A 17,479-nucleotide genomic window follows, 5' to 3' on the forward strand; every position below is an offset into this window, starting at 1 on the left:
TATTGATTTTACTAATTCAATAAATGGATAACCAGACCTATATTGTCAATATCAGACTAAAAGATGACAAGGATAATGTCCCTAATGCTAAGACTAAAGACAGATAGTGAATGTGTCAAATTGAAAACATAATTTTGCACTAGTAATCCGATAATAAAAATGATCAAAATCTAAATCACTTTTCATTCCATCACGACAGACTAATCAGCGGATTTTAAAAAGTCTCATTTATTGATAAGAGACAAGATATCTGATTAATTGTTACTTAAAGTAAAATAACGAAAACACCAGACTCCATACTCCATGGAAAATTCAAAACAGAAAGTCCCTTAACAAAAGGCAATATCGAAAGCCCAAAAACATCAAATAAGTGGTAAACAACTGTCACATTCATGACTTGGTACAGTTATTTTCTTCTGTTAAACAATTGTAGATTAAACCTGGTTTTATAGCTAGCCAAACCTCTAACTTGTTAGAAAATCGCATAAAATTCCTTGTATTTACGACTGCAAATAGTAATTATGTTTTTGAACACAAGTTACATTTTATGATGAATACATGTAAATGTTGGCATACAGAAAAGCGCTTAGGAAGCGTTGAATTAGTAACGTGATGTTTTCAAATTTTACAGTCACCGATAAAGGTGGCACGGTAGTATTTGCATTCCAGAATTTAGGTTGCTCTTTTGTGTACCCTACTTAGGTAAATGTATCTAAACAGTGTGATTGGACAAAAAATACAGTATCAACTGAACATACTTTTCCAAACTGAGGGATGAATCAGGTGTAGAAAAATATGAAATAATTTTACATACAGATGAAAATGAATTTTTGAGAATTTTTTTAAATTTTGTATTCACTGCACCGTAAAAGACCTAAAAGTACTAGTGGCCTTAGGTTTTTAAAAATAGCAAAAAAAGCAAACGGTCATGATACATATTCAAATTCATTTCTGAATAGTAAAATGAAAGTACTTCAGTTAACTGTGAATGTAGAATTTTTTGCAGTGTTAGAAAGTGGTGAAAATTCTAAAAAGGCTATCATTATCCCTTATGGGCCAGGAAATACTACCGTGCCACCTTAAGGGGGATATATATTTTTACACTAAATCAATAAAGGAGCTTTTTTTACCTATGCAATTTGTAAGTTTATCAATAAAAAGTTGTTTAAGGGCAACTATGATAAAAACAAGCCTTAAATTCCACCCTTTAGAGTAAAAATTGCTGATTCAGCAAATTTTGCCTGATCTGTAGGTAATAATGTAAAAATTTACCTAGAAAGTAGAACTTCATTATTTTTATGTAACTTGCAATACTTTTTTAATTATATATGCTCGCTTTAACTTTTCGCAGTGTCTGACACATGTGCAACCACTGAAATTTGAGACGCGACATTCTTCGGTTGCATGTACATCCTATTATTTTCACCGAAATAAATAAATTGCATAATTTCTTATTTTTTTCAACACAAGTACAGCTATACTAGTTTTCTTGAGGTTTAATTTGTAGTTCTGATGTAACATGACACCAGTAGGAGCTTTTGGGGAACCAGTAAGTGGTTAAGGGGTCCTTACTTATCCATTTAGCTCTCATATTGGTCTGAAATAGAGATAGAAATAGGGGTTTCTATACATTGGCTAGACATTATTTTTGACAAAGAATGTATTTATTATGTTATATCAGCAAGATTAAATGGTTTATTCATTTTCCATGCAAATACCATTAGTTGTTAAGATTTTCTGACAGTGAAAAGCCCAATAAAGGCAAATTGATTATGTAAGGGGACATAATTTAACTTAATGCATACATGAGAAATAGACAAACAGTCAACTTAGAGATGTATTCTAGTACATGTATTGTCAAACAGATTTTGGAATAATAGTTAACTGCAATCTAAAGACTCTTGTTGTATTGCTCTCATAATCTGGAAATGTTTAAAGTAATATAAGGCATGCTGTAAAATGTGGAATGGACTTTAATATCAGTTTTCATGATTTGGTGCTTAAACTATTTCTTTCAGTCAGATTAACCATAAACAGAGTTGGCAATCCAACAATTCCTCCTGAATCACCATGTTTGACTTCTGTGTTGATTTAAAACATCATATATTTGGGTTTTGTTCACTCCTTAAGTAAAAATGGTAAGATGAAAAAAAAGTGAAAATCTGCCAGATGGGGTAGGGATGTAATGTTTCATTTTTTTTGGGGTAACAAATGAGTGCAGACTAGTATTCTTTATTGTAATATGTTCCAAAGTAAGAAGTCTATGCATCATAGGTGTCATGACTGGTTTCAAGTTTGTTATGTCTTGGTTAAGGTGGCACGGTAGTATTTGCATTCCAGAATTTAGGTTGCTCTTTTGTGTACCCTACTTAGGTAAATGTATCTAAACAGTGTGATTGGACAAAAAATACAGTATCAACTGAACATACTTTTCCAAACTGAGGGATGAATCAGGTGTAGAAAAATATGAAATAATTTTACATACAGATGAAAATGAATTTTTGAGAATTTTTTTAAATTTTGTATTCACTGCACCGTAAAAGACCTAAAAGTACTAGTGGCCTTAGGTTTTTAAAAATAGCAAAAAAAGCAAACGGTCATGATACATATTCAAATTCATTTCTGAATAGTAAAATGAAAGTACTTCAGTTAACTGTGAATGTAGAATTTTTTGCAGTGTTAGAAAGTGGTGAAAATTCTAAAAAGGCTATCATTATCCCTTATGGGCCAGGAAATACTACCGTGCCACCTAAAAGCTATACGTTTTTAACCTGCTCAAATGAAAGCTTGTCACCCAATGTTTTGAAATGCAGACTTAAAGCAGTGACAACAATTGAGAAGATATTTTATAAAGTCATGTCATTAACATTGAATGGGTATATGGTCTTGCTTATCCAAATTTGTACAGAATTTCAATTCTGAAAAAAAGCAATCAAAGACATATTTCACTTTTGTTTCAAGCTCAAAATAAAACAATTAACGTTAGTTTCATCTCACATTTACATTTACGTCGCGATCATTTAACAATATAACAATAGCCCTTATCATCAATCTACGTTGAAAGGGCCAAGTAACTACGAAGGTGAAGACAGATTTACAATGTCTTATCTATTCGAAGGGACTACAAAGTGTACAATTGTTCTAAGTTATTAAAATAATATAAGTAAAAATAAATAAAAATCAAATATTGTGTGCTAACAAATTGTGTTTCATTTAAAATAGTTAATTGCAGGAATGGGATATTTCAATTCATGAAAAGGTTGAATGAATAATTTGTATAATGCTAATTTGCATTTTTTTTGTGCGGTTTCAGTCTCCAAATGATTTTTTTTTATAAGATTTGATTGTGACTAAAATACAACTTAAAGCTATAATTCGTCGTTTAATCATCTGCATGAAATATTGTTTAACGTTATAATTATGTCATTACATTAGTTGGCAAACTCACGAATAAATTGTCATAGTAATGTGACATTGACACAAAAAACAAATGAATTGTTTCATCCATTCAGCTGTTATATGTATGACTAGTTAAGAACCCATTTGATCGACTATATTAAGTTCCACTTATTACCTTTGATTGAATTGCAACCAACAACTGCTGTTTTTATTAATTATTGAAAGGCATACAACACGATTTCATGATGTTATATAACAAAGATTGCTTATGTGCCTAATGTGGTGGAATCAAATGAGTAATAATTTCCATTTATGATCGTAGAATGGCTTTTTTTAATTGCAGTAACACTATTGTGTTACGTAAAATAGTATTGCTTTTGGAATAATAGTCCTAATGACTGAAAGGTAGAATTACACGTTGCACATTACGTATATGAAGAGAAACAGAGTCTCTGACAAACTGTAACAAATGACTATTTTGGAACTTATATACAACAGTGACAACTGAAAATTGCCTGACATCTATGCACTTTTAGTACATTTTCAAACAAGCTTACAAATACTAAAGTCAGATTTAGTATTAGTATTTCAGAAATACAAGGACGAATTGATAGCAACTAAATTATATGAATATCAAACCCATTATAAAACAAGTATCACTATGAGAAAGTCAGGATTCGCAAGCAGTAAATGTGATAACATATTAATCTTGATTTTTTTAACAGAACCTTCAAAGGGTTTAGCATCCAGCCATTTTTTACACTAACATATCCATATACGGGAGAGAGTTAGTGTCAAAAGTGTCATGGCAGCTAGCTATCCACCTTTGTTACTTAAATACGTTTTTAACCAGGTTTTCTCCATCAGTACTGTGCTTTAAAGGCTAAACGGAATTAACATGAATATTAAAGAGTACCAAACCAATAACCACCGACTGCTCCGAGAAAAGAGATGAATACAGACTAACATATGGTTATGATAATGCAATTTGAAAGTCTCGAAATATGATATTAAAACAGTTTTAAATGGGTAAATTCTTATCTTTTATAAACCATATGTCTTGAAGGTATGTTTATAATAAAATAACTACACAGTCCAGTTTACAACAGAACTGAAACGTTACATTGCATGGGTTTGATATCAAGACGTTCGAATAGATAAACCCCTTGCGCTTTTTTCAGTGTTTTGTAAACCGCAAAGGTGAGTGAAAAGTGGAAAGTTAAATATATCAATCCGGAACAGTCTCGAAATGTTTGTCAAAACGTCAAGCGAGAGCAAATAGTGCCAACTAAATCTGGATCGAAAATGATGTGAAATGAATATTTTTGTGTGAAAACTTTCGAAGATTGTAAAAGTCCTTGCACGTCATTTTAGCTATTTACAGAATATAACTAAAATAACATCGACAATAGAATCGTATGGGATAACTCAAGGGATCAATGCGCATACATTATTAATGAGGTATGCGAGAAACTTGTTGAAAATCATTATCTATAAAAAAAAATCACTTTACTTTTATTCGTTTGTTTTTAATTAACACAAGAAAACTTAAAACATGCAAAAAGAAAGGATCAGCAGTGGTATAACTCTCACCCAGGAATTATGTAGAAATTTTAAATAAAACCAATATCTATCAGAAAATCAAGAAAAAAACTGATAAAAGAGCAACAAAAAACTTAAATATGTGTTAAAAATTTTGTAAAAAAAATCTACAAATAAGTCAAAAGTCATGTCTCCAATAATCTTCGATAATTATGAACTGACGTTACAATTTGTCGTGCGAATGTTAAATGTTTTGCACTATTCCCTTCTGAAGAACATGCAAACATTTACATATTCTGTTGCGCATATATATTTGAATAGTTTAGATATAAGTACTGAAAAATTTACTAAAATAGTTCAGTACGATTACATAACTGTTATACAATTTAAGCACTTTAATTTTTCAAAACAAGATTTACAAAATTTTAAAATATCGGTAAGATACTTCGCAGTATTATAAAGGTACAATAAATACAGAACCTTTTTACTGCTATAATTCGATAGAAAAATTAGCGATAAAAGTACAAACTGTTAGTTTTACCTTTTTCTAACGATTTCAAATCTTCCATTGGATCATTTTAAAACATGATTGCACAATAATTCTGGTTCCTGGAATTTTTTCCCCCTTCATTTAAGACTTTTATTTGCAACTGCCTTTTTTGTATGCAGTTCATTTTTCAAAACAATTGAACTATGCGCCGTTTATAAAGACCTAGATGACTTCTTATTTAAGCATACTACAATCTTTTAATTTTACTTAAGCATTACAGTTAATTTATGCAAAAAAATGTGTGCATATTCTTTTCAGAGTATTCAATAAAATCACCAACTTTAAACGTCTAAATTAAGGCTAAAAGCTATAAAATAAACTAGACACCTTACCTGTTGGTGTTGACAATCCAGAGTTTTGTATTCATTGATTGGAATGACAGGTCGTAATGTGTTTTAATTCTCCATCATCCTGAATAAATCTGCAACCTACAGAAATCTATTGGATAATACAACTAAAATAATTGTCATTAATCACGCTTACAAAGAAGCATCATAGCTGATTGTACAGATATATTATTCCAATCAAATGTCATTCAAAAATATTAATTGCAAATGTCAAACAATATCAAAGATAACATGGCAAATTTAAACAAATAAAACAAGAGTAAGTGGGAAACATAGAACTGGCAGCGTTATCTTTTTCATTTTTGGCCATGGGGTTGTCAGTTTATTTTCGATTAATGCGTTTGACTGTCCCTCTGGTATCTCTCATCCCTCTTTAATAATTTAACTAGATATTTCTCTGATATAGTTTAAATCATAAAAGAAACGAAGAAAATATAAAAAATAAAAACATTTGATAAATGGTCAATTTCGACATTAAATAAAAAGTGTCATCACAACAGAGGTGAGATATTTGCAGAAGGAGTTTCTCGTACCTAACCAATGGCAAGTTGTACGTTAAATAAAAAAAAAAATCTATAAGGAAAAAGTGAAAACAGTTATTTTCTATATTTTGTAATTGCTTTTCTTTCTAATTTACCAAATACATCTTGTGGTGATAGTGTAGATGGACAGACGATATAACTTTGATATTTTATTGTTTCTGGTCGCAAATTATCGGAATTACCTCTATTATTGCATCATGTTATTACTGTCAAGGTGTGGCGTTTAATGTATTATCTGCCTACTGTTGCATGTAAGTTGTAGGAGTAAGCTTTGTAACATGAAATTGACATTTACACAACCTTGAATGAATCGCAGAGTACAGTTAATTAAGCTCATTGTTATAACTGAAGTCCTCAGCCACGTACCCGGAACTGATCAAAGTTAGATTATTGATGGAGAAACAAAATTCATTTGCTGTCACTAGACCATATACAACAGAGTCTATGATCTATTCAATGTTAGATATAGCAATAGTTTTAATGTTTTTTTTTTGTTATTGTTTACGCCTTGAATTCTATCTGAAATTGATTCATAGTGCATGGCCTGAATTGTTGAGTACAATACAAAAGGTTAACAAGTAGAATACGTTTTGTGACTCATTCGATGGGTTTTAATTGGTTCTATTGTTCCGGTACTCACGCGAAAATCGCAATCTAAAGACTAAATCATGCATGAGCGTCACTGATGAGTCTTTTGTAAATTCTACGAAACATGCGTCTGTCGTACTTTGTATCTTTTCCAAATTAGTATGATGTGTTATATTCTTCGAGAGGAATTTCGTAATTAACAACTATTATGATTGAAGAATGTTTTATCAGAATTGTTTCGAAATTTTGCCACTGACTTAACTATAAATTTTTATCATACGTATTGTCATTTTGATATTTATAAGTGCTTCAGCATGTTAGTTGAATAAGTTGATGATTGAAATCCATTTTCATCATGACACAGTCAACTGTGTATCTATTAAAATCAAAATAATGACCAGGGTTCAATTTTGACAAAAATGCCTTGATTGTTGACAAGAAAGAAGTAATTTTGTATTTAAAATAGTTATATAATACGACAATTCTTCTATGAAACATATGTAGTATTTTTGACTGAATTAAAAAAACACTTAAATTGTTGGGCCAATTGTAACCCTTTGTAAAACTTTGGACTTGTTTGTATTAGAATCATGTCCTGACATCTGTTTTAAATGCCTCTATCTTCAAAATTGTCTGGATATGTGAATATTTGCATTGGTAAATGTCAAACATTGTCTTCAAGTTGCTGTCGTGCTGAATTTTGCATTATATCTTCATAATAAGAAATTCTCCCAAAAACGTTCATCTTTATTTGTCATTTGAAAGCTTCTTTAATCAGAAATAACACGATGTTTTGACTTATATCAATTATATAAATCAAAACATAAAGGTTATTCTGATTAATTTTTCGAATTATTTTATAATTAAAGGCGTTAAGAAACCTTTGGTGATCCCACAGTTTAAATGTCTATCGTAGGTACGTCGTGAACAGTGGTCGTTACAGACAAACGTTCACGTAAGTTGTCTCAGTCAATGGATGAATTTAATGTGTCAATCAATGGCCACAGCCACACTGTTTTGAATTTCATTCTATTTGACTTGGTTGGCATATATCATATTTTGATAATTTCTAATTAAATTTAATAATTGATTTTTATATTCTTCTATCATTCAAAACTTCCGATTTAATATTGTGTTCTCCGAAATATTTTAACTTGACTAGTTTCTCGTCAGCTATGTTTCATAATCAAAGCACATATCTCAAGACAAAGGCATCCTAATGGCTCATTTTTGCTATGCTTTAACAACCACTGCACACACAACAAGCTTATTTGTCAAAGGAAACACTTATTACATTTCTTAAATATGGCCATTAATTTCAAATGTATCATATTTATCGAAAATTTAAAATTTTAATTTTAATTGGATCTTTTGCAGATCTTTATGCGTAGTAGAAAAAAAATATTCATAAAAGTACAATGTAGGCTCCAAAGTCTGATTAAGTTCACGAACGGTTATGATTTGCCTATGACTTTGATGTTTTTTAATCAGGCCAAAAAATACAAATTTCACATGTGGTATTACTTAAAATACATAATAACTTCATTTTGGCCAATTTTGGCCTGAAGTGAACCTTCTCAAAAATGGTTGATGTGCCTTTTCCGATCTTATTATCTTTTGGTATCTTTGGCCCCAACCTACGATCCAAAAAAATCTTTCTGAATCAGGTCTTGCAGCCAAAGTTAACTTTTCCAAAAACTGTTCTATATTATTGAAAAGTTGAACAAAACTGACACTAGAACACATATAATGCACAATCGAGCGGCCAGAACTACGTACATATCTATTTTATAAAGTGATTTGTGAACAAGAAGATACGTTGTATTAAAAGCTATATCCCATCTAGTTCTTTCTAAATTTTGTAGCCTTTGGCCAGATTTTGAAAATATCAAATCTTAAGGCCAGTTTATATTCACGGGAAAAGAAACATATAATTGCTGGTAGAGAGATGAGACAAAGTTTTAACAAACACACATTACATATGAATAATACGACATTCCAAATTTATTTTAAATCATCTTGATATTCCAGCAGCACCTGCATACGGTGTATGTATCTCCCAATTGATACGATATTCCCGTGCTTCCATTTCCTATCATGATTTTTTTTTATAGAGGGCTGCTGCTCACAAGGAAGCTATTAAACCAAGAGTTCCAAATGGTGAAATCGAAATCATCAATTCGTAAATTTTATGGACGCCATCACTAGTTGGTTGACCGTAATTGAATAACCGTTTCACAAATGATATCGGATATTTTCCTTACGTCGCAACAACAATCCCCTTCTCTTTCATGAATTTGACTTACTGAATTAAACTAATTACCGGATTTGTAATCACATAAGCAACACGACGGGTGCCACATGTGGAGCAGGATCTGCTTTCCCTTCCTGAGCACTTGAAATCACCCCTAGTTTTTGGTAGAGTTTTTGTTTATTCTTAAGTTTTCTATGTTGTGTCATGTGTACTATTGTTTGTCTGTTTTTTTCATTTTTAGCCATAGCGTTGTCAGTCTATGTTCGATTTATGAGTTTGACTGTCCCTCTGGTATCTTTCGTCCCTTTTATGATACAAATAAATATATGATAATCTTACATCAATTGATCATTTAGACAATGAAATTATAAAACTATACTGAATATCATGTTCGAATACAGTTTTTAAAATGAAGTACAAAATGAATAAATAAAGCGTCGACAAAGCTAAATACAATTATGTAAATAGCATAAATAATGTCAAAAAGATTTGTTTTTTAAATTTGAAAGTCTACTGTGTTTTAATTTAGAATAGAAGATGAAGGCGTTAAGGAAAGAATACATATTAACCTAGTCCGTTATTTGAACATTTCACACTTAAATAGTAAGAACATATTCTTACAACATCGATTTAATTTCAAGTCAAAAATCGTGATTCTCTGCAGATCTTTCTGAATTTATTCTTCATACATATTTTATGAACATTTCATAGTTTCATGTACTATTAAATCATATGTCATCATGAATTCCAAATTTATCCTCCCTTGGGAAATTAATGGCTTAATGTTCTAACAAAGTGTTCGCTTAGCTGACACTTTATCTGTTAACTAAAACAAATTTGAATTGCAATTATAATCTAGATCGCAGGCTTTAATCATACTGTCATATTGCTATGAAAATAAACTCAGCATGATTAAATTTACATCTGGTGCATTTTTTTCGAATGCCTGCATTTCTGTAAACTTTAGGCTTTTCTACCTCAGGAATAAATTACCTTAGCTGTATTTGGCAAAACTTTTACCAATGTTTGGTCCTCAATGATCTTCAGAGCCATGCTTTATTTGACCTTTTTAACCTTTTTTTACAGTCGATCGTCACTGGCCAATCTTTTGTAGATAAACACGCGTCTGATGCAAATACAAAACTTCAATCCTGGTTTCTATGATGAAATTATTATTGAAGTTGTAATCTATAGCTATATATTCATTAACAAATATATAATTAAAATTTCACACAGTGGCCACAATCTTTTATTATCAAGAAGGAGACCAACTACAAAATAAAAAAGAAGGTGAAATTGAGTTTTCAGCGTTTAAAGATACCTCTGTGTCTGATAATTCATACATATTAATTCTACCATGAATAAAACAGCAACCATATGCTTCCTTTCTTTGGACTGTATTAATCAAATACGAGCACCAAAGTTTTCTCAGCATAAAAAAGAAGATATGGAATGGTTGCCAAATGAGACATCTCTCCCCCATAGACCAAATGACACAGAAATTTACAACGGAATCTTAAAACGGAAAAAGACATACTGCTTAGTTAACGAAAAGAAAAATGTAAAACAATTCAAACGAGAAACTACATTACTCAACAACAAAAGATAACCACTGAATGCTTTTTTGTGTTTCTCTGATATATATGAAGTGGCGGCTCTGGAATAAAACATCCCATAATAGTGTTATAGCGCTATTGTAATACAATTGTTTTTGGTACTCTTGTCCTTCATTTTTCCTGACTATGTAGTCATTTTCTTATGTAGAAAATGGTGGATTAAACCTGGTTTTACAGCTATCTTAACTCCAATTATATTCCATTATATTGTGAAAAAAATAAAAGATATAATAGGTAAAAATGCCAAAATAGGGGTACAACAGTCAACATTGTGTTTTAATCTTAATAACTATGAAAACAAACAAATATGTAACAAAGAAACACAAAAGGGCATATAGACAAAGCACATAAGCAAAATTTAAAGACAAAAAAATTGTACCATACCGTACAATCACACAATGACGGTATGTACAAGTACCGAGCCACGTCAAATGGATATCACCTTAGATTTTTGTAGGGTTTCACGTTGCTCAGACTTGAGTTTTCTGTATTGTGATTTGTGTACTATTTTTCGTTTTTGGTTTTTGTTGTCATGGCATTTTCCGTTTGTATTCAACGTATGTGTTTGAATATCGTTTTGGTATGTTACGTCTTACTTTTATGAGAACATGTCAAATATAAGTAGGTCTACATTCTTCTATTATGATGGTAATTGAAGGGAAGGTTTATAGTGTTTAAGATAGGGAGTGCATGTTTGTAAAACCACAGCTTAATTATTTGAGATGAACATAAGCTGTTCGTTAATTGTTCAAATTAACTTCACTAAATCGGCCATTTGGTCAAAAATTTCAAATGAAGCATTGATTCAAGCCTGGGGTACGAGAACTTTTATATTTCTTCTTTGCACTACATACATTGTTTATTATTACTCTTATACATAAAGGCAACAGTAGTATACCGCTGTTTAAAACTCATAAATCGATAGAGAAAAAAAAAACAAATTCGGGTTACACATTTAAACTGAAGGAAACGTATCAAATATAAGAGAACTACGACACAACAGAGATACAACAGCGAAATGTAACACACACAGAAACGAACTATAATGTAACAATGGCCATTTTTCTGACTTGGTACACCGGGAGTTGAGTTTATTATTTTTTTATTTATTCACATTGTCAAATTGTTGAATTTAATTTTTCTGGTTATGATAATTAATGATCTGATTCTGTATTTTAAGAGTAACAAGTGAATGACAATTTTCTCAGGCGTCAAAGATAGTTTCACTAATTTTTCATTTGAACGATCAAAATAATTATGTCTTTGATAAAAAAAAAAACTTCTGAAAAAAACCTTGTGACAAATTGATACCTTTTTTTAAGTTGTTCCGAAGCTTGTTTTTGAGTCAGCAAACTATGATTGCTCTTTAAATTTGTATAGGGGCGATGAAAGAGCTTTACATTTTGATATAAATCTGTCAATTGACGAAGACTGTATGATGTTTCAAAATTTATTTTGGGAAGATTTTGGTGTTGAGTAGATGTCACATTGACGTATAATCAGCATCTCCCTTCAATCATATTCATATTTTGGTATGGATATTTGGATTGTCCTTATCACCTTAAATCTAATGTTGCAACTTATATGTGGTTAGGAACGAAAGTCCTAATTTAATGGAAATACTTTTTAAAAAATGAGAATAGAAATGGAGAATGTGTCAAAGTAACAACACCCCGACCAAAGAGCAGAATAGTTATCAGAAAACAGATCATGGCATTTTAGTAAAACAAATAAATAATTATTTCTTATGTACTATTTACATGCAAAGAAACATAACGCATAAAATTTATGAAGTGTTATTCTCATTTTATTAGAGGATCAAATAACATTGTTCGTATTATGGAGTATAGGTATACAAACTATACCTTTTAAACTTGCTACATTTTCAAATTGATTAAACAACAAATACAAATACTGATCGTGAGATTGATATTCGATTCCAATTTAAACCTTGTTTAAGTTTAAATATCCGATGCCACCAAATAATTGAATCTATCTTGCCGATGTTAATCTATTTCTTAAAAGAGCATTTATTTACTTCTGTGATCGTTTTTTGCATTTAGAAGAAAATCAAACGATTTCCTGAATCAGTTCTTTAATCACTTTTAAGAACAACTTTAAATTGTAAAATTAGTATAAATAGAATAGATAATATGAGTTGAATCTCACCGAGGTTGCTACGATAGAAATAATTTAACAAAGACGTTTACTAAACAACAAATAGCTTTTTGAATGCATTTTGATGTGTTTCAAAGCTGACTTGAATTTTATATGAAGTTAAATGATTAAAAAACTGACAAAGAAACATCCTTATGGGGCAGGATAATTGTTATCGTTAATGTTAATACTGAGACTGGATTGACACCTCTGCGGATGAATTGTTAGTCCCGATTCATGAAAATCTGGAGTGTGTTAATACAGTCTGCTGTTACAAAATTATCAAAGTTATCAAAGGTACCAGGATTATAATTCAGTACGCCAGACGCGCGTTTCGTCTACATAAGACTCATCAGTGACGCTCATATCAAAATATTTATAAAGCCAAACAAGTAAAAAGTTGAAGAGTATTGAGGATCCAAAATTCCAAAAAGTTGTGCCAAATACGGCTAAGGTAATCTATGTCTGGGATAAGAAAATCCTTAGTGTTTCGAAAAATTCAAAGTTTTGTAAACAGGAAATTTAGAAAAATGACCACATTATTGATATTCATGTCAACGCCGGAGTGTTGACTACTGCAAAAATATCTTAAATCAAAGAACATATCTTCCTCGTGCAAATCTCTGATTCATTGTCCGTTTTGTTTTTGGTTTATCATAAAACTGAGAAAGGAATGGGAAATGTATCAATGAGTCAACAATCCCACCAAAGAGTAGAAAACAGCCGAAGGCAACAAAATCCCGCACTCGGAGGTGGACTTCACCTGGGGATCTAAACAAAAATGTATACTCCTTCAGTGAAAATGGACGGCAAACTAAAACCCAAAACACATAAATAAACTGAAATTAGATAAAAAAAAAACTAAAAGACCAACAAGACTAACAGAAGCCCCTGACTTGGGACAAGTGCAAAAATGCGGTGGGGTTAAAAAATGTTCTGTGAGATCTCACCCCCCCCCTTTCCCTCCCCCTCTACCATTAACCAATGTCGAATATACAAAAACACAGCAGTACGCACAATAAAAATCAGTTAAAAAATTCCGAGTCCGATGTCGGAATAGGAAATAAAAAAAAACTAGGCAAAATGACATTGAAACATAAATTAAAAACAGACTACTAGCAGTTATTGTCATGCTAGTTTCATAACTAGAAAGACAGGTATAAAACTAGTGATATGGATAGTTAAACGTACTGTAGGCTTTAAATGGCTTTAATTTTACAGATCCAAAACAAAGAAAATGATATTATCAAGACAGTGTGTTTTATTGCACAAATCAGCTCTGTTTTAAACACCTCTAAATAATGTACTTTGCTAATACAACCAATTGGTATCTGGTGAACTGAGAGATGTGCACTGAATCGTAACAATTACCGGAATAAGTCAAATTTTGATAGATCAATTGATATGTCATTTAGATCCACTTAAGGTGTATAGTCACGCAACTTATTTCTATCTAACAATCCCAAGAAAAATGTGATACATTGTAATTATTTGTAATATAAATGTATTTTTTTTCTCATCATATCGCCATAATATATGAAGACATTTTGCTGTTTAACATAGGAAATCAAATGCATATTCAGGAAGAAAACATGTAAATGTCGTCGGCGGCGGCGTCCACAAATATTCACTCTGTGGTTAAAGTTTATGAAATTTTAAACTATCCTGGATTTTAACAAACTTGCACAGACGCTTGAAAATCAAAAGCTAGCATTGAAGAAAATTTTGTTAACATTTTGTAGAGGGGGGCAAGGGTTTAACTGTTATGCTGTTATGGGGCAATTTAATTCTTTGTTATCTGTTATTTTGAAAATATATTTGCTGTTAGCTGTTATTGTCTGATTCTTTGTTAGCTGTTATTGGGCTTTTAGTTTTTTTGTTATCTGTTATTGTGATAATGTATTTGCTGTTAACTGTTGATGAAAATTGGAATGTTAGCATTTTTTTTGACAGTCAATATTCGGTATAAATTGAAGATCATTGGCCATTGGGGTCTACCACTACTAATATGTTTGTCCCGTATTCAGAGAAGGATTCCATTAACATATACCCATCACAGAAGTGAGGTCCAAGACAATTCAAGTATATCTTATGATTATCCTTTGTAATAAATTCCAATTTTTTTTATGAATGTGTATTTAGAATTATCTTATTTTTTTGTATGAGAATAATGTTACTTGTTTTCCGTACGAACATATTAAATTAAAACAATTCTTAATATGACAAAAAGGAAAACATATGGCCAGGAATATCTGACAAGGATCTCAATTAAGGACTAGGTCCTAACAACCACTTAACCTTTTATATAATATGGTACATAGACTCAGCTCTGTGATTCTTTTCAAAGCAGAACCAAATGCATTGTACAATGAAAGTTCCAACCATGAACTTGGGTCCGAAGCTGCACATAACTCATTACAAACAAAGATTTATTTCGTTTCAAGCCATTGTTTCCCTACTAAACTATGTATTCTACTTACTAGTACACTTGGTACAATCAAAAACCTCAGCTGATAAAAAATTGTTCAAATAAGGCCTTTGAAAATAGTGGAATAAATTGCTTTTAGAGTGTCAAAATTCGTTCGAAGTACTTGATAAATTGCATGCTTATAATTGGTGCTTTTGATTTTTCTACCGTATATACCACTTTGCCTCATAGTTTTATTAAGAAAAATTCACACACCTCATTAAATAGTCATTTAGAAAAAGTCAGAATATTCAAACTCTTTTAGGTCACTTTTTTTTATTAGCAACAAAGGAAGCTTCAGTCAATATATATAAACAATACACCAACGTTTCATGAGAACTGCTGAAAACATTTTTGTGTTAATGTCTGAAAACTGGAAAATCACCCCTTTTTAATAAATAAAACCCGTTAACTCGGAAACGTAAAATCTAAAATTTATAAAAATTGAAAGTTACCTCATGTTAATAGATATAAACAATTCACCAAAATTCCTTGCTTTGTGAAAGCATTTTTGAGATATTATCAGAAAACTGAAAAAAAAACCACCAATTTTATTGAATAAAAACCCATTACCCAGAAACTTAAAATCTAAAATTTATAAAAAAAAAAACCCAAAAAGGGAGCTCACGTCAATAGATATAAACAATTTCCCAAAGTTTAATGCAAATGGTTAAAGAGTTTTTGAGTTAATGTCCGACATGTTGACAACAGACGGACAACAGTATACCATAATACGTTCCGTAAACGAGCGTATAAAAAATATTATAATATATTGAGTAGTAATTTAAACACATTCTAGATACATAAATTAATACTAAAAACATAGTCATAAAAAATGGAATGCATTACAAAGGATTATATCCGTAATAAGAAATATTGATTTGTCAAAGACCGAATTATTTTAATATTTCATTTACTGTTGTCTGTTTTTGTCAATTTTAATCCCTTGTTATCTGTTATGAGCCAAATCAATTTGCTGTTTTGTTGTTATTGGGACCCCCCCCTGTCCCCCTCTTTGTACCTGTTTTCTGTATTTTACTTATAAATGGACTTCGTTTTTCTTACAGTTAACATTACATACAGTATACAGTAAAAGTCTTAAAATGATTCATAAACTATCCTGGATTTTTACCAAACTTAGACAGAAGCTTCTTACAATCAAAAGATAGTATCGAGAGGAAAATGTTTTCCTCATTTTGTTGAGCCTACGATTAACAGCAAAAGTAGTTGAGATGTTTGATGTGTCCAGAGCTTTTGATTTTACATCTTGATAAAGTAATTTTCGTTTGAATTTTCCTCGGTGTTCGGTATTTTTGTCTTTACTTTTTACCAAGTAGTAAAGTTAAGATAGTTATCAAAGGTACCAGGATTATAATCCAATACGCCAGGCGCGCGTTTCGTCTACATAAGACTTATCAGTGACGCTCAGATCAAAATTGTTATAAAGCCAAACAAGTACAAAGTTGAAGAGCATTGGGGACCCAAATATCCTAAAAATTGTGCCAAACATGGCTAATGTAATCTATTCCTGGGATAAGAAAATTCGTAGCTTTTCTAAAAATTCAAAGTTTTGTAACAGGAAATTTATAAAAAAATTATCATATAATTGATATTCATGTCAACACTGAAGTGCTGATCTGACTACTGGGCTGGTGATACCCTCGAGGACAAAAGGTCCATCAGCAGTGGCATCGACCCAGTCGTGTAAATAGTTATTGAAGGTACCAGGATTATAATTTAATACGCCAGATGCGCGTTTCGTCTACATAAGACTCATGTTAATTCCAGCTCTTCAAAAATTGTACGGACATTATCTCAAGATGAACTATAGAATATCTGCTTCTCAGATGACGATGGAGATGTTATAATTGTCGGAACCAAAATTCTGTTTTGATACTCTCGGAGGTGACTTCATCGAATTTGTACTTGTATGAGCACCATTATTTTGTTTTGGTTTTTATCATGATTTGTTTCTTTGTAGTTGACTTATAAAATTTAACAACGGGTAACTACTGTA

The 17,479-nt window shown here is 31.1% G+C and overlaps 1 protein-coding gene across 2 annotated transcripts in view; it reads right to left on the minus strand.

Moving 5' to 3' along the window:
* Positions 1-5,983, minus strand: part of LOC139510636 (uncharacterized) — a 32,780-nt gene extending 26,797 nt beyond the window's left edge. Inside the window, exon 1 of one of the 2 annotated variants that reach the window (XM_071297186.1) lies at positions 5,824-5,983. The gene's annotated coding sequence lies outside the window, so the exon portion shown is untranslated. The remainder of the gene's footprint in view (positions 1-5,823) is intronic. The other variant, XM_071297187.1, reaches the window with a different exon arrangement.
* Between the last annotated feature and the right edge of the window lie 11,496 nt (positions 5,984-17,479).

This window comes from Mytilus edulis, chromosome 2, assembly GCF_963676685.1.
Source record: "Mytilus edulis chromosome 2, xbMytEdul2.2, whole genome shotgun sequence".
In the NCBI taxonomy this organism is placed as follows: Eukaryota; Metazoa; Mollusca; class Bivalvia; order Mytilida; family Mytilidae; genus Mytilus; species Mytilus edulis.